The following is a 27,721-nucleotide window of genomic DNA, read 5'->3' on the forward strand; positions in this document are numbered from 1 at the left end:
GAAAAGATTTGTTATCCTTACTTGGAACTTGAATGTTCAGGTTGCTTAAAACCAACTAGTAATGTTTACTTCATACCAGCTAGTAAAAGTTACTTGGAGCAAAGTTGTGTTTACTGGTGTTAAATGGGTTTCTCTTACTTTCAACTGCGTAATGGGTACCTAATTCCTGATTGTAAGGTTTATTTGCAGAATCTACACCTTACTTATACGGTAGTTTGTAAGTATCAGCAACTTGAACAATTAATGTCTCACTTACACAATGTAATGTAATTAAATGTTATGTTATTTTTATTGCAAGACATAAACGGCATAACATTGGAGCATCAATACAGTTTTCATTCAGTCAATAACTTTTTAAAGCTTACTTTCATTTAACACATCCAACCCAGAGAAGCATAACATTCCACTTAAAGTGTCAGTCCACCATTTCTGGAATTAAACTCATTTTCTCCACCTCCACTCGAGTTAAATAACTGAGTTTTACCTTTCTCCTATTCATCCAGCCGTTCTTCTTGTCTGGCGACGCAATAGCACACAGAAAACAGACTTCCACAACTAATTTTGAATGATTTCATTTTATTGGAACACTTCAAGATGGCCAACTATTTGTTTTGAACAGGTTTACAGATTTGCACCAAATCTTACAAAACTGATTACAAAAACTGATTACATTTTGGATGTCTCAAATGGCGCGCACGCACCAGGCTCGCGCACACAGTCTAGACATCACTGGAGCCCTGCCACATCCCTTCAGTCTTCTGGCTGGGGACCCCGACCTGAACAAGAGAGGATTACCCATCAAATAATTGTTACAACATTCCTTCTTTAAGTTTTAAGGGCCTGCACACCTTGACATTTTTTTATTGCAGACAGTCATACTTACCCTTTTTTTTTTTTTTAGCAGGGTACATGCTATCTGCCCTCTGTAACGCATCACAGCATCAGCCGTAGTTAGAACCTGTCCTGCGTCACTGCTCAAAATGAAGTTTTCTGCAAATTGAAAGACATCATTTTTGTATACATTTACAAGGAAAGTAATGTGTTAATTATGCATCTTGTCAGCCAATGAACACAATAATTTTAATACCTTCATCACCAAAACTCCACAGCTGCTTGAGTCCCACTGTTTGTGATGGTCCACAGTTTTTACCTGTCATGACTTAGCAGCCCACTGCCTCATCCTGAGGAAGTTCCTGGTTAAAACAGAATCAACAAGATCATCATGATTATGATTGAAATGTTATACACTCACTTGCTATTTGTCTTCTGACAGACTGAAACTGAAATGGTGGAGAAGCAGCATTCCGTGGCGATCTAGTGAAACTCAGAAGTGCAACCGAGTTGAGTTTATTGTGCAGCCCGGGCCAATAGCATTTGGCACACGGGCTGTAGTTTGGACATCCATGGTTTAGAATCATGAACTTGTACATTGGGGAGCATGTGCCCCTACAGATTATGACATCATCTCATGGCATGTTTTATAGTTGTTTATCAATTGCTGTATTTAATGTTTACCATGTTATGCCACGTGTTTAGCATAACATCTTGCCAAAGGACTACTACTTGAAAATTAGCCTTCTGGCTAACACCGGCATACTTACAGAAATGTTTAATGTGTACTGTCCTTTAAATAAATAAATGAAATGAATACCTCCAGTTGCGGAGAATTTGTCTGGCGTAGTGGTCCTCATTTCCAATGGGGTCTATGAGGACCAAGGTTGTTGTGGGGATGTGGACAGTCTTAAAAATATATAATTTTAACTAACTATAAGTTTAACCAACGTAAACAAACCAGCACTTTAAGAAAAGAAAGAAAACAGGTATTCAGTAACAAATGTTGAGCAAAAACATACCACAAGAATCCAGTGTGCAGGGAAGTTCAATGGGCATAACCATAAGTTATGCACTGGAAATTTCCACTGTAGGGACATGTTGCAGCAAGTTATTTTGACAGAGTCATTTAAGTTTAATTTACAATTTACTTATCACTCACTAACCTTAAAACACATTGCCTTACTGAGGCAATGGAACCTCCCTGAAAATAATGAAGTTCCAACCACAGCATCCATGTGGTATACAGGTTTCTGCTAAAAGCAAATACATGGGGGAAAAAAACACACACCAATTACACAGGGTGTCCCAATAATGTCTCATCTCATCTCATCTCATCTCATCTCATCTCATCTCATCTCATTATCTGTAGCCGCTTTATCCTGTTCTACAGGGTTGCAGGCAAGCTGGAGCCTATCCCAGCTGACTACGGGCGAAAGGCGGGGTACACCCTGGACAAGTCACCAGGTCATCACAGGGCTGACACATAGACACAGACAACCATTCACACTCACATTCACACCTACGGTCAATTTAGAGCCACCAGTTAACCTAACCTGCATGTCTTTGGACTGTGGGGGAAACTGGAGCACCCGGAGGAAACCCACGCAGACACGGGAAGAACATGCAAACTCCGCACAGAAAGGCCCTCGCTGGCCACAGGGCTCGAACCCAGACCTTCTTGCTGTGAGGCGACAGCGCTAACCACTACACCACCGTGCTGCCGTCCCAATAATGTATACACTTTAAATCATTGTAAAGTAGGTGTTTATCAAACTTCATGTAATTTTGTAATAGAATGTATAGACCTTAATTTGGTATTTCGTCACCACCTGCTCTCAAACTGACATTCATTCTGGTCCAGACACTGCTGACAACCTGAATCACACACAATTCTCTTGGAAATTTTGTGCATTCACTTTCAATGGCTGCATTCACTTTCAGTGACTGTTGCAGGTCTCATAGCGTAGACTTTATACATCAGTTCGAGAATAGGTGATGACAAAACAATAAAGTGATGTCTGTAAAGTCTATTACAATTTGAAAATTGCATGAATTTTAATCAACACCTACTTTACAATGATTTAAAGTGTGTATACATTTTATTGGGACACCCTGTATAGATATTTAACCATAGGACCATGCATGGTAACCTGGAATATGTGATTTTTACTTGCCTTGTGTTCTTCAATGACACAGTGGAGGTAAGCAACACTGCTACAAGAAGCTAAATTATTTTTTTTAAAATGGCTCTTACCTCATCCGACACCCACTGTGTGCCTTGCAGCATCCTAAATGACGTTTCATACAATTTGTACGGACCAATGACCGCCTCCATATGCCCATCATCTTTTCCTGCCCAAATCCTGTGCACTAAAAAGAAAATTATGCTTTGTGTTAGCCATGTCAGTCTACTGTATTTTCTGTGGGAATAGCAAGGCCAACGGGCCAACATTGAACTCAAGGCCAACGGGCCAAAAATGAATAGGTCCTTAACCTTTAAGACTGAAAGGTTTTTTGATATTCCATAGAAATTAATGTGTTCTATTAAAATGTAAGGTACTTTATGGAGTCAAACATCCTCTAGAACCTTTGTCCTCCTAACATTCAGCCTTAAAGGTTGAGCATGGACCAACTGTTATGATGGCCAAACCGGCAACAGATGACCAAACGGTCAAGAACAAATATTTTTAGGGCCACCTTCATCTTGTGTGCTGTGCAGACTCTTGGGTGGAAGCTTAACAAGGCTCGACTCCAATTTTGTGGCAAACCTTATTACTGATGGTCTTGGGATTTGGAGTGGGTGTGGGCTTTGTCGAGGGCTTGGGATTTGGAGTGGGCTTGGGCTTCGGCTCACTTCCCTTGCAGGCCTCCGATATGGCTTGATATGGTCAATGCTGGCGGCACGGTGGTGTAGTGGTTAGCGCTGTCGCCTCACAGCAAGAAGGTCCTGGGTTCAAGCCCCGGGGCCGGCGAGGGCCTTTCTGTGCGGAGTTTGCATGTTCTCCCCGTGTCCGCGTGGGTTTCCTCTGGGTGCTCCGGTTTCCCCCACAGTCCAAAGACATGCAGGTTAGGTTAACTGGTGACTCTAAATTGACCGTAGGTGTGAGTGTGAATGGTTGTCTGTGTCTATGTGTCAGCCCTGTGATGACCTGGCGACTTGTCCAGGGTGTACCCCGCCTTTCGCCCGTAGTCAGCTGGGATAGGCTCCAGCTTGCCTGCGACCCTGTAGAAGGATAAAGCGGCTAGAGATAATGAGATGAGATGAGATGGTCAATGCTGTATGTTGTTCGCAAGGTTTTTCCATCAGATCGGAGAGTGACCTTTTTCCCAATGATGTCTTCTATCACATAGGGACCAGTAAAGTCGGGTTGAAGTCTTCCGCCTTTCCTCCCACGCTTTCTCACATTAAGGAGAAGAACTTCATCCCCTGCCTTGTACTGGACCTCTTTGGGTTTTTTTTTAAGTCTTTTTGCATATCTAGCCATTTGTGTCTCCTGCCCCCTTCTAACATTCTCTTTGACAGACTCCAACAGATGTTCTTGCTCCTCTTTTTTTAAGTCTCTGAAGTCTGAGTAAACAGACTCTGACGCTGGCAATGTGATTGTTGAAATCTAGATTTTTTTAACAATTACAACATGAAAAAAAATCTGATTCACTTCATGAAAATTTCCATTACCTTGTAATACTTGGAAGGAATAGCCTATATGCAAATACATTTTTTTTAAAACAAATTGCATGTGAGGTGCAATGTGAAAGAGCAAAAGCCACAACAGATTATTTTCATGCCATAGTTTTTCCAATAATGGAAAAATGGAAAATATTTCCAATAATGTCTGCGTACCACATCAAATGCAGAAGCAGTTGATTCAGAAAATACTGCAAAAGTATTTGTACTATGTTGACATACAAATATTTGCAATGACTAATATACACACACTGCATTGAACTACATCACAGCATTTGATTACATCTCAGTGATAGTATAGTGAAGACACCACTCACCGGCAACTCGGCTGGCACCTCCTCTGGGAAATGGGCTTCCCTTCCATACATTAGCTTAAATGGGGTATATTTCGTGGTTGTGTGAACCTTTGACCTTAATGAAAAGAGCGTGGCATCCAAGAAGGTGTCCCAGTTGGTTTGCTCCTCATTCACTAGTTTCCTAAGGGCTCTAAATGCAGGCATAGTAAAGCACAAAAAATTAGTCAGATTGTTTTGAAAGTCATCTATCTATCTATCTATCTATCTATCTATCTATCTATCTATCTATCTATCTATCTATCTATCTATCTAAGTGGCTACTTTGATTAGTCAAAAGTTTAGAATATATTTTGGTCTATTCTGTATGTAGCATTGATTCCACAATTACATTTTTCAATTTCAAGTTGCTTATTGTTGTATGCATTCATTTCTGAGAGCGATGCCACAATGAACTGATTTTAAACTGAAACAGAACAAGCTAAAGTGTCAGTTAAAAAGTGCGGTGGGGGTACAGTGTGGTGTTCTAGAACTTTTGACCGGTAGTGTATATAACAAAATGATAGCACATACCTTTTTATATTATCATTTGTTTTTTTCGTCTAGGCCATTTGTCTGTGGGTGGTAGGCCGCTATTACAGATCGCTCGATGTGAAGTAATTCACACAGTCCTGTATTGAGCTTCAAAATGCAATTGAAACTAATTAGAAATTAACTCACTCATAGACATGGATATATGCTAGGCAGACTATTTGTTGACACCACTGAGGCAGATGGTTAAGTCCTTTTCCAAAGATGACTAATTATGATTAGTGAGCTTACTTCATTGACGAGCTCTCTGCCTTGATCTGATAGTATTCGCAATGGGCAGCCATGTCTGTACACCATCCTGACCAGCTTCTCTGCAGCCTCAGCAGCCGACTTGCTCTTCAGTGGGTAAGCCTCAACCCACTTGTGGTAAGCCCACAAGTTCCCATACAGCTGACACCTGATATGTAAATAAAGAAGCCCTAGTATGTATGTATATAGTCATTTTTATAATATGCACAGTGCCAATCTAATGTAATGTAGCCATTTTATTACCTTGATGCACTGCAAAGGTTGCACCGCTGTAAGGGGCTTGCCCACTTTCTGACACTGGTCACATTCCTGGATCTTAAACACATACAGTGCAATTGGTGTTCACAGCTGCTCCCAAGGTCCTGATTACTGCTTTCCATTAATTTCAGCAACAAACAGTAATACATACCCATTTTTCAATGTCTACAGACATCCCAAACCAGTAAAACCTTGACGCTAAAGCACTTCGGGTTTTGTGTATTCCTGTGTGCCCTCCCATGGGCGAGGCATGGGACTCCTCAAATATACTCCTGGCCTCTTCTTTTCCACGAATTGCTCTCCTGGTGCCAAAAAAGAGCTCTCCATCTACATTAAAATGATAATTATAATTAGAAGAATTACAATGAAATTAATCACTAATGCATTGTACTACATATCAAATTTATTACAATTTTACAGAAACTACTGACCTCTCAAAGTGATTTTGGAGGCATACCTCCTAAGATTCTGCCACTGCATTCGATCATAGTCTTTGGGGTATGACCCCAAAGACAGCAACCCATGTATTTCGTCGTACTTGGCCTCCATACCTACAAAGACAGTTGCGCATAAACTTTCGGTACAGTCAGAAAAAAAACAGGTGTGTTGAGTACTGCAGGGTGTAAATCCTTTTTCTTAATGCTCCTCAAAACAGATCCGAGATACTCTATCTAGATTGATGCATTAAAATGGATGCTGCTTGATTGCCAGTTTTGCAAAAGCCAATCAAGTAAATGACAACACATGGCATGCTGTATGCTTACAATTAACCTTACAAATGAAATGTCATGGCATTATCCTTCACACGTTTGATTGCATTTGGCCATTATGACGTGATCTTACGAGCAGAAATTTGCTGTCTTTGCAGCTGAGTAGAATGTTCCAAACAGGAGACTCATCTCATAAAAAAGCGTTTTGTGTTCACGCTAGAGCATTCCGCGTGTTGGTCCAACGCATTATCTTGTTACCACGTGGAAGGCAACGCGTTTGAGAAGTAGCCTACCTTGTCACGTTACCAACCTGGCGCGAGCTAACTTTTCTCGCCGTCGATACAAAATTCTGTTGCTAGACAGAAAAATGCTAAGCGTTGTAGACCACGTGGAAATATGCAAAAGCGTCGGAGACAAACGCGAAGATGGTTAAAATTGGCATTGTATTTATTAACACACTCATGATGCCATGTTGCAGCCAACAGAACTTTTATTGACGCTAGCTATCAAACGATGGCTTGGCTGTACTTACACTGCGTGACAGACACATGTGTACAGTTTGTACAGACAGTTTTATAATTCAAAACAAGCCAATGCGAAATAGTTGAGTCTGTCAACGACTCAAACAAGACTCACGCAACGGTTAGAAATCAGCATTGTGTTAGATTAAGTAGGAAAGATTGAACGCTCACCTTTAGCTTTGAGCACACCTTGCCTGCTGATCTGTAGGATGAATATGCCCAAACCCCAAGAAATGGCATGTTGTGTTGTGTGCGTGCGCAGTGGGGCGTGTAAGGACGAGTAGGGTGTAGAGCAACTACAACAGCTGATCAGATAGGTCAGAAGTTGAAGCGCTTTGGTGGAAGATCGTGAAGGGGAGATATTTCAGATGTATTGCAAGACTCACGCAATGCTTATAAATCAGCATTATGTTAGATTAAGTAGTAAAGATTGAATGCATGCCGTTAATCTGCACCATTTATTCTGCACGGTTTATAGCACAGCTGATGTAGGACAAAAATCTGTTCAAATGCCAAGAAATGACGTTTTGTGCTCTGCGCATGCGCAGTGGGGCTTTGTAGGACGCATTGACGTGTAGGACAGCTTTGTAGGACATATTGATGTGTAGGACAGTTTATCAGAACACCGGCTTTACGAGTGACATTATGCAATGGATTGAACTCCGACATACTAGCAGAAATGGTGTGTAAGGACAACGGTCTTTCACTAGAGAAGCTGATTTCATTAGCCATTCACCTAGACCAACTGAAGCACGGGAGAGGTTTTCGTAAATCCCCTACAGTTCCAGCTGCTGCACTGACTCCTTGCCGCCCGTATCCACCTCTGACCCGGACTCATGAGAATCCAGAATCCCTAGAACCCATGCAGTGTGACTCATTCCATTTGTCTGTGGAGGAGAAGCAATGACGTCTCCATGATGGGGTGTGTGTCTATTGCGGAACTGCGGGTCACATTTTGCGTGACTGTCAAATCCGCCGACACAGTACTTCGGCACCAACCCCAGGAAAGCTCCACACGCTAATGTGGTGAGTGCACCCACTAAGGGGTTGGTCTCCAAGTCCTTCCTCCTACCTGTGACAGTGAACTGCCCTCAGTCTGTCTTTGTGTTCTCAGCATTAATTGATTCCGGAGCTGAAGGGGACTTTATCCATGCTGAGCTGGTGGAGCAACTCCAGATTACTGTGGAGCCATTGGAAGAGCTGCTGAGATTGACTGCTGTCGATGGGGAGCCCGTGGAAGAAGGACTTGTTAACCGGGTCATGAAACCCGTTAATAGGACTGTCAGTGCTTTACATTCTGAAGAGATTCTGTTTTTTTTTGTATTGAATTCTTGTGAGTATGCTATTATTTTAGGTTTGCCCTGGCTTAGAAAACATAACCCCATCATATCCTGGTCTGATAAAGAAATACTCTCGTGGTCCAGTTACTGCTATGACCATTGTCTAGCGCAGGGGTGGGCAATTATTTTTTCCATGGGGCCACATGAAAAACAGAAAATTTTGTGGAGGGCCGGACCAAAAGGCTGAACTAAATTCTGCATAATATTAATTGTATTTCTTTATATAAAGCAGTAAATAACATTGTTTTTACAAGCTGCTAAGACTGGTAAGAGTATGGAAAAAACGAGGTTGCCTTACAAAAAATGTCATTTATTCAATCAAATTTCCCAAAACAATGGTTAACAAAATGTGAATGTTTGTACCATTTTTTCAGTCACATTCACCCCAAAACACAATAAAGACATCACAATATTGTCTTTCTACTCCAAATATCAAACAAGATACATCATATTATAATAATGATGTCCACATTTGTAGTCTAATCACCTCATTTGGTGTTTTTCATTTGGTAATGCCGACTCAAATTGTAGTCTTTGAACACTGCGATCTGCTCTCCGCAAACTAAACACACGGCTTCATCTCTGACTTCAGTAAATAAATACTTAGCAGTCCATGTTTTGTTGAAAGCTCTGCATTTGGCATCTACCTTTCTTCTTTTTGCGGACATTTTGGGGACTAAAGTCTTCTTGTGATCTGCTCACAACAACTTCGATTCGGTGTAGGTATCAGATCTACAGATTGGCTACGGCGCCTGCTAGTGACGTCACACTATGTGATTGGCTGGACTGTTTGAAGGATGACGTACAAGTTTGTGGTTGGTCTGGACAAATTACGGAAGTAGTTATCGCAGGATTAGGTTTTGTGGGATTTCATGTCATGCTCATGTCGTGCGCATTGTGTTTTTGTTGAACACAACTTCAAAATAAAAGCAATGCACATTCAGTCCATGCATGAGGTAAAATTAGAAAATACGTTTATTTTGTAATTTCTAATTAACCTTACGTGGGCCGGTCAGAATGAACCAAAGAGCCAGATGCGGCCCGCGGGCCGTAAAATGCCCAGGTCTGGTCTAGAGCCTCCCACAGTTTTAGTATCGTCAACCAAAGAAAGCCCCAATGCCAATGTCGTAGTTTCCAGGCCCCCGAATACAGTGACTTGTTAGAAGTATTTAGTAAGAAAAGCGCAACAAACTTCCCTCTCACAAAGAATATGACTGTTCCATTGAATTAATAAATGACGCTATTCCACCTAAGTCTAGGATTTATCCACTCACTCAGGCGGAGGAGAGAGCTATATTCAGGAGGCTTTAGAACAGGGTCTCATCCATCCTTCTACATCTTCCACAGCTGCAGGGTTCTTTTTCATCAACAAGAAAGATGGGGGACTTAGGCCCTGCATTGACTATTGTGGGTTAAATCAGATCACTAAACCCTATTCTTACGCACTGCCTTTAGTCCCTGTAGCACTGAACAACTTTGTGGAGTGTTTATATTTACGAAACTTGACTTAAGAAGTGCATACAATTTAGTCCGTACAAAAGGTGACGAATGGAAAACAGCATTTCTTACCACTAGGGGGCACTATGAGTAATGCCCTTCGGGTTGCGTAATGCCCCATCCATATTTCAAGCGTTTGTAAATGATGTCCTCAGGGATCTCATCTCATCTCATTATCTCTAGCCGCTTTATCCTGTTCTACAGGGTCGCAGGTAAGCTGGAGCCTATCCCAGCTGACTATGGGCGAAAGGCGGGGTACACCCTGGACAAGTCACCAGGACATCACAGGGCTGACGCATAGACACAGACAACCATTCACATTCACACCTACGGTCAATTTTAGAGTCACCAGTTAACCTAACCTGCATGTCTTTGGACTGTGGGGGAAACCAGCGCACCCGGAGGAAACCCACACGGGGAGAACATGCAAACTCTGCACAGAAAGGCCCTCGCCAGCCACGGGGCTTGAACCTGGACCTTCTTGCTGTGAGGTGACAGCGCTGACCACTACACCACCGTGCCACCCGTCCTCAGAGATATGCTTGGCAAATATGTTATTGCCTACATTGACAACATTTTGTTTTACTCCCCTAATCTCGAAACCCATATTCGTCATGTCCATTCTGTCCTTACACGTCTGCTTGAGAACCAGCTGTATGTTAAAGGGGAGAAGTGTGAATTTCATCTCCCTTTTATTTCTTTCCTAGGCTGCGTCATCAGTCTGGAGGGTGTCGTTATGGATGATAAGAAAGTAGAAGCCATAACAAATTGGCCCGTCCCTACTTCCATAAAGGAGCTCCAGTGATTTCTTGGGTTTGCTAATTTCTACTGTTGTTTCATTTGCAATTTCAGTAGTCTAGCAGCTCCTCTTACCACCTTATTGAAAAGAAATGCCAAAAAAACTCTCGTGGAATCCCCAGGCACAGGAAGCATTTGAATCCCTCAAGGTAGCTTTCACCTCTGCCCCCATTCTGAAGCATCCTGATCCCACTCAGCCTTTTGTGGTGGAGGTGGACATCTCTGAGGTAGGCACCGGAGCTGTGCTGTCCCAGCATGTAGGTGACCCCTGCAAATTACATCCGATAGCTTTCTACTCCCATAAGCTGACCCCTCCCGAATGTAATTACAGTATCGGAGATAGAGAATTGTTGGCCATGAAACTAGCTTTCAAAGAATGGCACCATTCACTAGAGGGAGCTACACATCCCTTCCTTGTGTTGACAGATAATAAAAACCTTGAATATATATGTGGCAGTGGGGGCGTGGTCTAGCATCGGTCTGTGACAGGAAGGCGGAGTCGGGGAAGTTAAGTGGCAGAATCACGACACCTGTTGTTAATTGATGTGTTTGTGTGTCTTCCCAGTGACCGCGCCCTTCTTAAGGAGAGAGAGTGAGAGCAGAGGGGCTCTCTCCACAACCAGACAGCTGATGTGTGTGCGTGTGTCTGCGTGTGTGTTTGCAGCTGAAAAGCTGAATAAAGAGAGTTTTTGTGAACTCAGTTCTGTCCTGCCGTCCTTCTGTGCTCCACCCATTTACACGAACTGCCACAGTGGTGCCGAAACCCAGGAATGAGCACAGAAGACAACAGCCCCATGGAGTCCTCCACCTTCGCCGACCTGATCCACACCCTCGCCACGGCCCAACAGAGCCAGCACCAGGTGCTGCTCGCCCTCCGAAAGGAGCAAGAACAACGGTTCGAGGCCCTGGTGCTGGCGCAACAGGGAGATCGTCGGGCGTTCCGGCACCTCCTCGCATCGGCGGGGTCCACCAACTCCACCGCCGCGGGCCCTTCCCCCCTCACCCTCACGAAGATGGGCCCGCAGGATGACCCCGAGGCATTCTTCACGCTCTTTGAGCAGGTAACAGAGACCTCGGGGTGGCCGGTGGAACAGCGCGCGGTGCGCCTCCTCCCCCTGCTAACGGGAGAGGCGCAGCTGGCCGCGCTACAGCTCCCCGCCGACCGCTGGCTGGCCTACGCGGACCTTCGCTGGGCCGTCCTCCAGTGGGTGGGATGCACCCCGGAGCAACATCATCAGCGTTTCCGCGCTCTGCGCTTGGAGGAAGTTGGCCGGCCGTTCGCATTTGGCCAGCAACTCCGGGACGCCTGCTGGCAGTGGCTGAGGGCTGACAGCTGCGACGCCGAGGGACTCATCGACCAGGTGGTACTGGAACAGTTCGTCACACGTCTACCAGCGGGAACCGCAGAGTGGGTCCATTGCCACCTCCCGGCATCGCTGGATCAGGCAATCGAGCTGGCGGAGGATCATCTGGCGGCTGTCCCGACGGCAGGACAGCAGACGACCTCTTCTCTTCTCTCCTCTCTCTCTCTCCCCTCCTCCTGTGTCTTCTCCTCGACCCATTCCCCCACCGCGGAGACAGGGGCCGGCGCCACCTCAGCCGGCCCGCCGCACCCGCGGTGCCCTTCCGTGTCTCCCTTCTGTGTCTGTCTCTCCCCCCCCTCAGGTGAGTGAGCCCCAGAGCACTAGTGCAGAGAGGAAGCCCGGGCTGGTTTGCTGGCGCTGCGGGGAACCGGGCCACCTCAAACAGCAGTGCTCGATAATGGAGGTGGGCGCGGTGGTTTGGATCCCCAACGCGCCAGGAGCCGCCCTCGATCGGGCCGGAGTGTATCGCATACCGGTGAGTATCCAAGGGGCTACATATCAGGCGTTGGTGGATTCGGGCTGTAATCAGACCTCAATCCACCAAAACCTGGTGCAAAATGAGGCATTGGGGGGAGCACAATTGGTGAAGGTGTTATGTGTGCACGGGGATGTTCACAACTACCCTTTAGTGTCGGTCCACATTATTTTCAGAGGGGAAAATTTATAGTGAAGGCAGCGGTTCATCCTCGCCTTACCCATTCTTTAATTTTGGGGACTGAATGGCTGGGATTTCGGGGTTTAATGACACACTTAGTCAAGAGTGGGTCCTGCCATTTGACAGGGGGAGGTCCCGGTGTCGCTTTGGCGGGAGCAACTGTCACAGAGCTGTCTACGTCATCTCCGCGCCAGAGTGAGGAGCCGCCGGCTCCTCCTCTCTCTCTTGGGGAATCCCTCGCGGATTTCCCGGTTAGAGCAATCGCGAGACGAGACTCTGCGGCATGCTTTTGACCAAGTGAGAGTAATCGATGGTCAAACGCTCCAGCCGAACGCCATCCCGTCCTTCCCCTACTTCGCGATTATGAAGGATAGATTATACCGAGTGACGCAGGACACTCAAACTAAAGAGCGAGTCACGCAGCTTTTAATTCCGAAGAGCCGCCGGGAATCGGTATTCCCGGCGGCTCACTTTAATCCCATGGCTGGACACTTAGGGCAGGATAAGACACTAGCCCGAATAATGGCCCGATTCTACTGGCCGGGGATTCGTGGCGATGTCCGTAGGTGGTGTACGGCATGCCGCGAATGCCAGTTAGTAAATCCAGCAGCCATTCCAAAAGCGCCTTTGCGCCCTCTACCGTTAATCGAGACCCCGTTCGAAAGAATTGGGATGGATCTCGTCGGGCCATTAGATCGGTCAACACGAGGGTACCGCTTTATATTAGTTCTGGTGGACTATGCAACGCGATACCCGGAAGCAATGCCTCTTCGCAATATCTCAGCACGCAGTATTGCGGAGGTGCTCTTCCACGTCATCTCCCGAGTTGGAATCCCGAAAGAGATTCTGACTGATCAAGGTACCTCGTTTATGTCACGAACACTGAATGAACTGTATGGGTTATTAGGTATTAAGCCGATCCGCACCAGCGTTTATCATCCACAAACGGACGGCTTAGTGGAACGGTTAATCGCACCCTTAAAAACATAATTAAGAAATTTGTAAGTGAGGACGCGCGTAACTGGGATAAATGGCTCGAACCCTTGTTATTTGCAGTGCGAGAGGTCCCCCAAGCCTCCACGGGGTTCTCCCCGTTTGAATTATTATATGGGCGTAAGCCACGCGGCATTTTAGACATGCTGCAAGAAAATTGGGAGGAGGGACCTTCACCAAGCAAAAATGAAATTCAATACTTTATTGACCTGCGTGCAAAACTCCACACACTCACACAACTAACCCAGGAGAATTTGCGGCAGGCCCAAGAACGGCAAACCCGCCTGCACGACAAGGGTACGCGCCTTAGAGAGTTTGCACTGGGAGAGAAAGTACTCATACTGTTGCCCACATCGAGTTCTAAATTAGTCGCCAAGTGGCAAGGGCCCTTTGAGGTCACACGGCGAGTCGGGGACGTCAACTATGAGGTGAAGCGAACGGACAGGGGTGGGGCACTACAGATTTACCACCTCAACCTACTCAAACTCTGGAACGAGGAGGTCCCCGTGGCGTTGGTGTCGGTGGTTCCGGAGAAGGCGGAGCTGGGGCCGGAGGTTCAAAAAGGAACATTAGCATCACGTCCCTCTCCGGTCCCCTGTGGAGACCACCTCTCCCCGGCCCAACTCGCGTAGGTTGCCCAGTTGCAGACCGAGTTTTCGGACGTGTTCTCCCCCCTGCCCGGCCGCATCAACCTCATAGAGCACCACATTGAGACGCCCCCGGGGGTGGTAGTGCGTAGCCGCCCTTACAGATTACTCGAACATAAGAAAAAGGTGGTTCGGGAAGAACTCGAGGCCATGCTCGAAATGGGCATCGTCGAGGAGTCCCACAGTGACTGGAGCAGCCCAGTGGTCTTGGTACCCAAGGCCGACGGGTCGGTCCGGTTCTGTGTGGACTATAGAAAAGTCAACGCGGTGTCTAAATTCGATGCATACCCAATGCCTCGTATTGATGAGTTGCTCGATCGGCTAGGCACGGCTCGTTTTTACTCGACACTGGATTTAACAAAGGGTTATTGGCAGATCCCCTTGACTCCATTATCCCGGGAAAAAAACGGCCTTTTCCACACCGTTCGGCTTACACCAATTCATCACACTTCCTTTTGGGCTGTTTGGGGCGCCTGCTACGTTTCAGCGGCTGATGGACAGGGTCCTCCGCCCCCACGCCACCTATGCGGCCGCGTACTTAGATGATATAATTATTTATAGTAATGACTGGCCGCGGCACCTACAACACCTGAGGGCCGTCCTTAGGTCGCTGAGGCGGGCGGGTCTCACGGCCAACCCGAAGAAGTGTGCGATTGGGCGGGTGGAAGTACGGTATCTGGGCTTCCACTTGGGCAACGGGCAGGTGCGTCCCCAAATTAACAAGACTGCAGCGATTGCGGCCTGCCCGAGGCCCAAGACCAAAAAGGGGGTGAGACAGTTCCTGGGGCTGGCTGGCTATTATCGTAGGTTTATACCTAATTATTCGGACGTCACCAGCCCGCTGACTGATCTGACTAAAAAGGGGGCACCAGATCCGGTCCAGTGGACGGAGCAATGCCAGCGGGCTTTTTCTAAGGTAAAGGCTGCACTGTGTGGGGGGCCACTTTTACACTCCCCTGACTTTTCTCTCCCCTTTATGTTGCAGACGGATGCGTCGGACAGAGGGCTGGGGGCCGTTTTGTCCCAGCAGGTGGAGGGGGAGGATCGCCCTGTCTTGTACATTAGCCGCAAGCTGTCGGTGCGTGAGGGGCGCTACAGTACCATCGAGAAGGAGTGCCTGGCGATCAGGTGGGCGGTCCTCGCCCTCCGTTACTACCTGCTGGGACGCCCTTTCACCCTCTGTTCGGACCACGCGCCCCTCCAGTGGCTCCACCGCATGAAGGATGCCAATGCACGGATCACCCGTTGGTATCTGGCACTCCAACCCTTTAACTTCAAGGTGATCCACAGGTCGGGGGCGCAGATGGTCGTGGCGGACTTCCTCTCCCGTCAAGGGGGGGGGGGGAGTCGGCTGCGGGCCGGACAGCTGCCCGGCCTGAGTCGGGCGGTGGGGGTATGTGGCAGCGGGGGCGTGGTCTAGCATCGGTCTGTGACAGGAGGGCGGAGTCAGGGAAGTTAAGTGGCAGAATCACGACACCTGTTGTTAATTGATGTGTTTGTGTGTCTTCCCAGTGACCGCGCCCTTCTTAAGGAGAGAGAGTGAGAGCAGAGGGGCTCTCTCCACAACCAGACAGCTGATGTGTGTGCGTGTGTCTGCGTGTGTGTTTGCAGCTGAAAAGCTGAATAAAGAGAGTTTTTGTGAACTCAGTTCTGTCCTGCCATCCTTCTGTGCTCCACCCATTTACACAAACTGCCACAATATACAGTCAGCTAAATGGCTCAATCCCCATCAGGCTTGGTGGTCTCTATTGTTTTCCCGATTTGATTTTTCCATCTCTTATCGTCCCGGTTCCCATAATACTAAAGCAGATGTCCTGTCTCGTATATATCCCAGTCCCAAATCCTCCTCTGAGGTAGTTAATGGACTATCCCCGTCAGTTGTGGTTGCCCCCATTAGATGGGAAATAGACGGAGATAGACCGAAAACTGTCACTCCTACCCCTGAATCTTGCCCCGTAGGAAGTAAATATGTACCCACTCAATGCAGGAACAAGTTAATTATGTGGGCCCACTCCTCTTTGTCTTCTGGCCATCCGGGAGAGACATGTATGCACCATTTATTGTCTGGCAGATATTGGTGGGAAAGTATGCTATCAGATATCCATAGGTTTGTCTCCTCATGCACCACCTGTTCAAAATGCAAAGCACCTAAAACTCTCCCTGCCAGTAAACTCATGCCCTTTCCTGTCCCTTCTTGTCCATGGTCACATTTAGCAGTAGACTTTGTTACTGACTTGCCCCCCTCACAGACCTACACAGTCATTCTGACCATTGTTGATAGGTTCTCATGAGGAGTTAGATTTATTCCCTTCGTTTGCCTACCTACCGCCTTTCAGACAGCTGAAACCCTTTTTAAATATGTGTTCCGTATATTTGGTATTCCAGAAGATATAGTGTCTGATCGAGGGCCTCAATTCACCTCGCATGTATAGTCAGCTTTCTTTGAGAGACTGGGAGTTAACATCAGTCTCACCTCCGGTTACCAGTGAAAGGGTAAACCAAGAAATGGGAAAGTTTTTGAGACTGTACTCTCATGAAAACCAAGCCGACTGGTCCAACTACTTGCCCTGGGCCGAAATGGCCCAAAACTCGTTAATTAGCTCTGCTACGGGTCTCACACCCTTTCAATATATGCTGGGTTCCCAACCCCCCTTAATGCCATGGTCTGCCACGCCCTCTGACAACCCGGCTGTTGACAGTTGGATGCAACAGAGCGAGCAGGTCTGGGAACAGACCCACCAGCGGATCGAGAACGTCCTCTGCTGACACAAGAGGCTGGCAGATTGTCATAGAGGTGACACACCTACCTACCTCCCTGGGGACCAAGTGTGGTTGTCAACCCGAGACTAAAGGTTTCCTGAGGGAGGTAGAAAATTATTACCCAAATACATAGGTCCATTTAAAATTCTCCAGTGAATTAATGAAGTTACTTACAAATTAAATCTGCCTGTGCATTACCATGTTTCTAACTCATTTCATGTATCTTGCTTGAAACCTGTTGTCTCAGGTCCGTTGGACAAGGCCACACCAGATGTTGTGCCTCCACCTCTGGTGTACGTAGAAGATACCCTGGTGTATGCTGTCTGCCAGTTGCTGGACTCCAGAAGGAGAAGACGGACTCTGCAGTACCTTGTGGACTGGGAGGGCTATGGGCCCAAGGAGCATGTCCTGGATCCAGGGTTGGTGGAGGAGTTCCATCAGCGTCATCCAGAGAAGCCCACGCCTCGGCCTAGGGGTTGTCCCAGGTGCCATGGGTCCAGCCCTCCTGGCAGTCTGCCCAGCAGTGGTCCCAAAGGTCATCCACGGTGACATCCCTCTGTCCAGCACCACGGCAGTTCTGATGGCTCGCTCAGGAGTCTTCCCAGCAGTGTGGGTGGCAGTCGTCATGGTCGCCCTTGTCCCTCAGCCTCCTTGGACTCCTGGAGGGGGTACTGTCACGCTCCCGGGCTCACCCAACACTCAGAACTCCACTTCCCCACAATCCCCACACTCCATCAGCCAACCCAGAGCCACTTCCTAGGAGTGGCTTCCCCGAGTTCTAATTACCATCACCTGTACATTTTTGTTTCTGTTTGTATTTATACCCCTTTGTTTGTTTTGTTCCTCGCACAGTAATGCCTCCACATTTCGTGAGCCTACTGAGTGTTACTATTCTGATTGTATTTCTGTGTATGATCCTTTTTGCCTTCCAGCTTTCTCCCATTTTGCCTAGCCCTTGTTTGTTTGCTCATTTCTCTTGCTTCCCGGTTTCTCGATCCTTGCCTGTTTTCCGACCACGATTTGTCTAGCCCTCATTACTGTTTTGGATCTCTCGATATTGACCTGGCCTGGCTGTTGTACATTGTCTTTTTCCATTGTGCTCATTAAAACCATGAGTTCATTCATAATCCGCGAGTGTCTGGTTTGTTACAGCTGCGTTACACCCGCTGTTTTCTTGTTTACTACAACCCAGATTCCAAAGAAGTTGGGACAAAGTACAAATTGTAAATAAAAACGGAATTCAATAATTTACAAATCTCAAAAACTGATATTGTATTAGCAGTAGAATATATTCAACATATCAAATGTTGAAAGTGAGACATTTTGAAACTTCATGCCAAATACTGACTTATTTGAAATTTCATGACAGCAACACATCTAAAAAAAGTTGGGACAGGTGCAATAAGAGGCTGGAAAAGTTAAAGGTACAAAAAAGGAACAGCTGGAGGACCAAATTGCAACTCATTAGGTCAATTGGCAATAGGTCATTAACATGACTGGGTATAAAAAGAGCATCTTGGAGTGGCAGCGGCTCTCAGAAGTAAAGATGGGAAGAGGATCACCAATCCCCCTAATTCTGCGCTGACAAATAGTGGAGCATTATCAGAAAGGAGTTTGACAGTGTAAAATTGCAAAGAGTTTGAACATATCATCATCTACAGTGCATAATATCATCAAAAGATTCAGAGAATCTGGAAGAATCTCTGTGCATAAGGGTCAAAGCCGGAAAACCATACTGGGTGCCTGTGATCTTCGGGCCCTTAGATGGCACTGCATCACATACAGGCATGCAGTATTGGAAATCACAAAATGGGCTCAGGAATATTTCCAGAGAACATTATCTGTGAACACAATTCACCGTGCCATCCGCCGTTGCCAGCTAAAACTCTATAGTTCAAAGAAAAAGCCGTATCTAAACATGATCCAGAAGCGCAGACGTCTTCTCTGGGCCAAGGCTCATTTAAAATGGACTGTGGCAAAGTGGAAAACTGTTCTGTGGTTAGACGAATCAAAATTTGAAGTTCTTTATGGAAATCAGGGACGCTGTGTCATTCGGACTAAAGAGGAGAAGGACGACCCAAGTTGTTATCAGCGCTCAGTTCAGAAGCCTGCATCTCTGATGGTATGGGGTTGCATTAGTGCATGTGGCATGGGCAGCTTACACATCTGGAAAGACACCATCAATGCTGAAAGGTATATCCAGGTTCTAGAGCAACATATGCTCCCATCCAGACGACGTCTCTTTCAGGGAAGACCTTGCATTTTCCAACATGACAATGCCAAACCACATACTGCATCAATTACAGCATCGTGGCTGCGTAGAAGAAGGGTCCGGGTACTGAACTGGCTAGCCTGCAGTCCAGATCTTTCACCCATAGAAAACATTTGGCGCATCATAAAACGGAAGATACGACAAAAAAGACCTAAGACAGTTGAGCAACTAGAATCCTACATTAGACAAGAATGGGTTAACATTCCTATCCCTAAACTTGAGCAACTTTTCTCCTCGGTCCCCAGATGTTTACAGACTGTTGTAAAGAGAAAAGGGGATGTCTCACAGTGGTAAACATGGCCTTGTCCCAACTTTATTGAGATGTGTTGTTGTCATGAAATTTAAAAAATCACCTAATTTTTCTCTTTAAATGATACATTTTCTCAGTTTAAACATTTGATATGTCATCTATGTTCTATTCTGAATAAAATATGGAATTTTGAAACTTCCACATCATTGCATTCCGTTTTTATTTACAATTTGTACTTTGTCCCAACTTTTTTGGAATCGGGGTTGTACATCATAATGCTGATAATCATTCTAAAGATCTAACAGACAATTCATAGCATAATTAGTAGCAGAATATCTACACGGAGTGCAGAATTATTAGGCAAGTTGTATTTTTGAGGATTAGTTTTATTATTGAACAACAACTATGTTCTCAATCAAACAAAAAGACTCATAAATATCAAAGCTGAATATGTATGGAAGTTAGAGTGGGGTGTTTTTAGTTTTGGCCATTTTAGGAGAATATGTATGTGTTCAGGTAACTTTCACTGTGCAGAATTATTAGGCAACTTAATAAAAACCAAATGTGTAGCCATTTCACTTATTTATTTTCACCAGGTACACTGATATGACAACTCCAGATTTGCAAATAAACATATCTGACATTCAAACACAAAACAAAAACAAATCAGTGACCAATATAGCCACCGTTCTTCATGAGGACACTCAAAAGCCTTCCATCCATAGATTCTGTCAATTTCTTTATCTGTTCACGACCAACATTGTGTGCAGCAGCAACCACGGCCTCCCAGACGCTGTTCAGAGAGGTGTACTGTTTTCCCTCTTTGTAGACCTCACGTTTTATAATGGACCACAGGTTCTCTATGGGGTTTAGGTCAGGTGAACAAGGGGGCCATGTCATTATTTTTTCACCTTTCAGACCTTTACTGGCTAGCCACGCAGTGGAGTATTTGGACGCATGAGATGGAGCATTATCCTGCATGAAAATCATGTTCTTCTTGAAAGATGCTGACTTTTTCCTATACCACTGCTTGAAGGTTTCTTCCAGGAACTGGCAGTAGGTCTGGGAGTTGAGTTTGAGTCCATCCTCAACTCGAAAAGGTCCAACAAGCTCGTCTTTGATGATACCAGCCCATAGCAGTACTCCACCTCCACCTTGCTGGCGTCTGAGTCGGAGTGGAGCTCTGTGCCCATTACTGATCCAGCCACAGGCCCATCCATCTGGCCCATCAAGAGTCACTCTCATCTCATCAGACCACAGCACCTTAGAAAAATCAGTCTTAAGATATTTCTTGGCCCAGTCTTGATGTTTTATCTTGTGTGCCTTACTCAGTGGTGGTCGTTTTTCAGCCTTCCTTACCCTGGCCATGTCCCTCAGTATTGCACACCTTGTACTCTTTGACACTCCAGGAATGTTGCAACTCTGGAATATGGCAGAACTGGATGCTAATGGCTGCTTGTTAGCTTCACGCTTGATTTTCCGCAGATCATGTGCAGTTATTTTGCGCCTTTTTTTTCCCCACACGCTTCTTTCGACCCTGTTGACTATTTGCAATGAAACGCTTGATTGTTCGGTGATCACGTTTCAACATCTTCGCAATTTCAAGAGTGCTGCATCCGTCTGCAAGACATCTCACAATTTTATACTTTTCAAAGTCTATCAGATCTCTCTTCTGACCCATTTTGCCAGAGGAAAAGAGGTTGCCTAATAATTATGCACACCTGATATAGGGTGTTGATGTCATTAGACCACACCCCCTCTCATTACACAGATGCACAGCACCTGATATACTTAATTGGTAGTAGGCTTTCAAGCCTAAACAGCTTGGAGTGGGACAACATGCATTAAAAGGATGTTGTGGTCAAAATACTCACTTGCCTAATAATTCTGCACTCAGTGTATATTAGAGAAACCAATTTGAAATTAAAAAAAAAAATTACCTCGTGGGTCCTCATTCTCCCAAGTTGCTCATTGCCAAATCTCACCAACTAGTTTGTCCCCTGTGAAGTACAACACATTGTTGTAACATTTGTAGTATAAATATAATGATTGCTCTTGTCTACTGTAGTGAAACAGCAGGTGCTGATGTGCATTTGCTTTCTGATTGTTGCCTTTTTTATCTGTTATATAAATATCTATAACATGTAAATGATGTGGAAAAATGATTGATATTGCAGAAACATATAAGGTTATGCTTTTGTTTGTATTGAAAATAGTTTTCAATATTGATGGCCTTGACTTGATAATTAGAGTGTAGGAATCTGAGCAGGTGGGTGGAGCACAGAAGCACGGCAGGCCAGAACTGAATTCCCAAAACTCTTTTATTTTTAAAGATATAGATAGCTTTTTAGCCATCTGCACCACCAGTGCACACTCACTCTCTCACACACACATTTCTTGTCGGGACAGAGCTCCCTTTCTCTGCTTTTTCTCTCCTTTTAGAGGGCATGGTCACTGAGGAAGACACACAAACACAGGTTAACTCACATCAGGTGCAGTGATTCTTCCACTTACCTTCCCTGACTCCGCCCTCCATTCACAGACCGACGCTTGACCATGCCCCCGCTGCCACATACCCCCACCGCCCGACTCAGGCCGGGGAGCCATCCGGCCTGCAGCTGACACCCCCCCCCCCCCCCCCCCGACAGGAGAGGAAATCCGCCATGACCATCTGCTCCCCCAGCCTCTGGATCACCTTGAACTTAAACTGCTGGAGTGCCAGATACCAACGGGTGATCCATGCGTTGGCATCCTTCATGCGGTGGAGCCACTGGAGGGGCGTGTGGTCCAAACAGAGGGTGAAAGGGCGTCCCAGTAGGTAGTAGCGGAGGGCAAGGAATGCCCACTTGATGGCGAGGCACTCTTTTCTATGGTGCTGTACCGGCCCTCACGCACCTGTTAGGACTGGGACTGTTTTGGCCTCTAGAGGCCGCTGTTATGTTTATCTTGTCGTGTTTGTTTCGGCTTCTAGAGGCCGCTACTGTGTTTTGTGTTTGTCTTTATTGCCTGTTTCCTGCCCCGCCCTGTTCCTTAATGAGTTTGTGTATAAATACCCCTCTGTTTGTTCCCTTGTCACAGAGTCTTTATGCTATGCTATGCTGTTAGTGCTAGTTCCCTCTGTCCCATGTTCCTTGCCTGTGTCTTTGTGGTTTTTGTACTTTGCTTTCTTTTGGACCTTTTTGGACTTTGTGTTTAACATTTTTGAGATCATCTGAGCGTTTGTATTTTTGCCTTTTCTTTTCTCATTTTTGGACTTTGAACTTTTGGATATTTTTTATTTTTCCCTTATATCTTCTGAGCTTTTGGATTATACTTTTGTTTTTTGCTGTGGATTGTTATATTGTACAACCCCGATTCCAAAAAAGTTGGGACAAAGTGCAAATTGTAAATAAAAACGGAATGCAATAATTTACAAATCTCAAAAACTGATATTGTATTCACAATAGAACATAGACAACATATCAAATGTCGAAAGTGAGACATTTTGAAATGTCATGCCAAATATTGGCTCATTTGAAATTTCATGACAGCAACACATCTCAAAAAAGTTGGGACAGGGGCAATAAGAGGCTGTAAAAGTTAAAGGTACAAAAAAGGAACAGCTGAAAGACCAAATTGCAACTCATTAGGTCAGTTGGCAATAGGTCATTAACATGACTGGGTATAAAAAGAGCATCTTGGAGTGGCAGCGGCTCTCAGAAGTAAAGATGGGAAGAGGATCACCAATCCCCCTAATTCTGCGCTGACAAATAGTGGAGCAATATCAGAAAGGAGTTCGACAGTGTAAAATTGCAAAGAGTTTGAACATATCATCATCTACAGTGTATAATATCATCAAAAGATTCAGAGAATCTGGAAGAATCTCTGTGCGTAAGAGTCAAGGCTGGAAAACCATACTGGGTGCCCATGATCTTCGGGCCCTTAGACGGCACTGCATCACATACAGGCATGCTTCTGTATTGGAAATCACAAAATGGGCTCAGGAATATTTCCAGAGAACATTATCTGGGAACACAATTCACCGTGCCATCTGCCGTTGCCAGCTAAAACTCTATAGTTCAAAGAAGAAGCCGTATCTAAACATGATCCAGAAGCGCAGACGTCTTCTCTGGGCCAAGGCTCATTTAAAATGGACTGTGGCAAAGTGGAAAACTGTTCTGTGGTCAGACGAATCAAAATGTGAAGTTCTTTATGGAAATCAGGGACGCCGTGTCATTCGGACTAAAGAGGAGAAGGACGACCCAAGTTGTTATCAGCGCTCAGTTCAGAAGCCTGCATCTCTGATGGTATGGGGTTGCATTAGTGCGTGTGGCATGGGCAGCTTACACATCTGGAAAGACACCATCAATGCTGAAAGGTATATCCAGGTTCTAGAGCAACATATGCTCCCATCCAGACGACGTCTCTTTCAGGGAAGACCTTGCATTTTCCAACATGACAATGCCAAACCACATACTGCATCAATTACAGCATCATGGCTGCGTAGAAGAAGGGTCTGGGTACTGAACTGGCCAGCCTGCAGTCCAGATCTTTCACCCATAGAAAACATTTGGTGCATCATAAAAGGGAAGATACGACAAAAAAGAACTAAGACAGTTGAGCAACTAGAATCCTGCATTAGACAAGAATGGGTTAACATTCCTATCCCTAAACTCGAGCAACTTGTCTCCTCAGTCCCCAGACATTTGCAGACTGTTGTAAAGAGAAAAGGGGATGTCTCACAGTGGTAAACATGGCCTTGTCCCAACTTTTTTGAGATGTGTTGTTGTCATGAAATTTAAAATCACCTCATTTTTCTCTTTAAATGATACATTTTCTCAGTTTAAACATTTGATATGTCATCTATGTTCTATTCTGAATAAAATATGGAATTTTGAAACTTCCACATCATTGCATTCCGTTTTTATTTACAATTTGTACTTTGTCCCAACTTTTTTGGAATCAGGGTTGTAAATAAATTGTTTTTGATACTCTACTTTCGCCTCGCGCCTCTGCACTTGAGTCATCCCCCTGGTGGCCTAGTGGGTGTTTGCTGGATTATCACACCAGCGACCCGGGTTCAAATCCCTTAACAGAAAGACTCCGTCATGACCGACTCAGCAGAGGCTGCTTCAACTGTCTACCTCCAGCCTACCACCTACACTACGGATCGCCGCAAGATTGCCTTTGTGATAACCTTGTTAGCTGGTAAAGCCCGAGCATGGGCAACAGTCATCTGGCAGAGACAGGGACCCGAGTGCTCTGATTTCCAGCTGTTTATGGAGGAGATGCTTCGTGTCTTTGATCAAGCAGACAGAAAGCTCATATCCATCCGGCAAGGAGGAAGCGTCGCAGATCACACCATCTTGTTCCGGACGCTCGCAGCAGTAAGTGGATGGAACGAGACTGCCCTGGTGTCAGCCTTTCACCATGGTCTGTCTGACCTCATCAAAGACGGTCTGGCCTCTATCGGATGCCCAAGTGACCTCGAAACTCTGATCTCACATTCTACTCGTCTTGACAACAGGATTAGAGAGCGCCGCCAAGTCCTGAGTCTCCCTGGCCTCACTGTCTCAACATGGAGCCTGTCTACCTCCTCCAGTGACTGTCCAGAACCATGCAAGTGGGCCGTACTCACCTCTCCGCATCTGAGAGGGAACGCAGAAGGAGGGACAAGTGCTGCATCTACTGTGGCAAGCCTGGTCACTTCCGAGCATCATGTCCCGAGCTCTCGGGAAAAAGACCGCCCCGTCCAGCCGAGGGAGGGTTGTGACGGGGCCTACCCTCTCTCCTGTACTCCCTGGCCAAGGAGTCTACATTCCGGTCTCCATCTCCTGGGGTGAGTCCGTCCACTCTTGTCAGGCCTTGTTAGACTCCAGGGTGGCTGGAAACTTTATGGATGTTCACTTCGCCCAAAGTATCAATGTCCCGACTGCATCTCTTGAAGTCCCACTGTCTGTGTCTGCCCTCGATGGCCAAGCCTTAGGTGACGGAAGAGTCACCCAAGTAACTTCTCCAGTCTTCCTCCAGTCTCAAGGTCACAAGGAAGAAATATCCCTGCACCTGATTCCTTCACCAGAGTTCCCAGTTCTTCTAGGTCTTCCTTGGCTTACCCGCCACAACCCTCGTATAGACTGGGTCACTAGCCAGGTTGTGGAGTGGGGTCCTGCTTGCTATGCCTCTTGTCTGCTCTCTGGCTCTCCTGTGTCTCCTGCTGAGCCTCCTGATCTCACTGAGTTATCTCAAGTTCCCACAGAGTACTGGGATCTCAAGGAAGTTTTCAGTAAGAGCAGGGCCGCCATTCTTCCTCCGCACCGTGCCTATGACTGTGCCATCGACTTGCTCCCTGGGACTACCCCTCCTCGTGGCAGACTGTTTTCCCTCTCTCAGCCAGAATGCAAGGCCATGGAGGAGTACATCAAGGAAGCCTTGGCCTCTGGGTTCATTTGACCATCCACCTCACCCGCTGGTGCCGGCTTCTTCTTTGTCGGCAAGAAGGATGGGGGGCTCCGGCCATGTATTGATTACAGGGGTCTGAACAAGATCACTGTACGCAACCGCTATCCCCTTCCACTGATGTCTACAGCGTTCGACCTGCTCCAAGGCGCCACTGTCTTCACCAAATTGGACTTACGGAACGCATACCACCTCGTCCGTATCCGACAGGGAGACAAGTGGAAGACTGCCTTTAACACCCCATCTGGGCACTACGGATACCAGGTGATGCCCTTCGGACTCACCAATGCACCAGCTGTTTTTCAGGCCTTAATCAACAACGTCTTGAGGGACATGATTAACCTGTACGTTTTTGTCTACCTCGACGACATCCTTATCTTTTCCAAGACCGTGCAGGAGCACCGCCACCATGTCTGCCAGGTTCTCCAGAGGCTACTACAGAACAATCTGTTCGCCAAGGCCCAGAAATGCGAATTTCATGTTCCCGAGGTCTCCTTTCTGGGTTTTATTGTATGGACAGGCCAACTCCAAATGGATCCAGCCAAGACCCTGGCCGTCCGGGACTGGCCCACCCCCAAGTCCGTCGAAGAGGTTCAGCGGTTCTTAGGATTTGCTAACTTCTACCGCAAGTTTATCAGGAACTTTAGTTCTGTAGCAGCACCCATATCGGACCTCACCAAAGGGACAGGTGGATCATACGTCTGGTCTCCTCAGGCAGAAATGGCGTTCAAAGACCTCAAGCACCACTTCTGCACGGCACCCATTCTGGTTCATCTGGACCCTTCGCAACCCTTCATCGTCGAGGTGGACGCCTCGGACAGCGGCGTCGGCGCGGTCCTCTCTCAATGCTCGGAAGGAAGGTTGCACCCCTGCGCATACTTCTCCCACTGCCTGAGTTCTGTGGAGTGCCGGTATGACATGGGGGATCAAGAACTGCTAGCAGTTAAACTGGCCCTTGAGGAGTGGAGGCACTGGCTGGAGGGAGCGCAACATCCATTTTTGGTCTGGACGGACCACAAGAACCTGGAGTACCTCCAGCAAGCAAAGAGACTCAATCCACGACAGGCTAGGTGGGCCTTATTTTTCAGTCATTTCAACTTTACCCTATCATACCGCCCCGGCTCCAAAAATACCAAACCTGATGCGCTTTCCAGGCTGTTCGCTCCCACCAACAGGGAGAGCGAAGTTGGGCCTATTATCCCTGTGTCCCAGATTGTGGCCCCTGTCCGCTGGGGTATTGAGGAGGCCATCCGACGAGCCCAACGCCAGGACCCCAGTCCTGGGACGGGGCCACCGGGCCTCTTGTACGTCCCACATCAAGCCCGGGCCAAGGTTCTCCAGTGGGGTCACTCGTCCCCTCTCACCACCCACCCGGGAGCTCGAAGGACCCTGGACTTTTTGAGAAGATGCTTCTGGTGGCCTAGCATGGAGAAGGAAGTGAGGTCATTCGTCCTTTCCTATGAAGTGTGCACCAGAAGCAAGAACCCACGACAGCATCCCCAGGGTCTCCTGCATCCTCTGACCATTCCCCGGCGTCCCTGGTCCCATGTGGCAGTCGACTTCATCACA

The 27,721-nt window shown here is 46.6% G+C and overlaps 1 protein-coding gene across 9 annotated transcripts in view; it reads right to left on the reverse strand.

The window, feature by feature from the left end:
- Positions 1-380: 380 nt before the first annotated feature.
- rxrab (retinoid x receptor, alpha b) overlaps positions 381-27,721 on the reverse strand; it is a 232,281-nt gene continuing 204,940 nt past the window's right edge. Inside the window, exons 12-22 of one of the 9 annotated variants that reach the window (XR_009651406.1) lie at positions 6,342-6,461; positions 6,062-6,237; positions 5,896-5,967; positions 5,635-5,800; positions 5,386-5,493; positions 4,837-5,005; positions 1,998-2,084; positions 1,854-1,919; positions 1,088-1,740; positions 884-990; positions 381-776 (exon numbers count right to left, since the gene is read on the reverse strand). The gene's annotated coding sequence lies outside the window, so the exon portion shown is untranslated. Of the gene's footprint in view, positions 777-883; positions 991-1,087; positions 2,088-2,509; positions 3,205-4,836; positions 5,006-5,385; positions 5,494-5,634; positions 5,801-5,895; positions 5,968-6,061; positions 6,238-6,341; positions 6,462-27,721 lie in introns of those variants that run through there. The other 8 variants (XR_009651408.1, XR_009651409.1, XR_009651407.1 and 5 more) reach the window with 8 other exon arrangements.

The sequence above is a fragment of the Neoarius graeffei genome, chromosome 24, assembly GCF_027579695.1.
Source record: "Neoarius graeffei isolate fNeoGra1 chromosome 24, fNeoGra1.pri, whole genome shotgun sequence".
Classification (NCBI taxonomy): domain Eukaryota; kingdom Metazoa; phylum Chordata; class Actinopteri; order Siluriformes; family Ariidae; genus Neoarius; species Neoarius graeffei.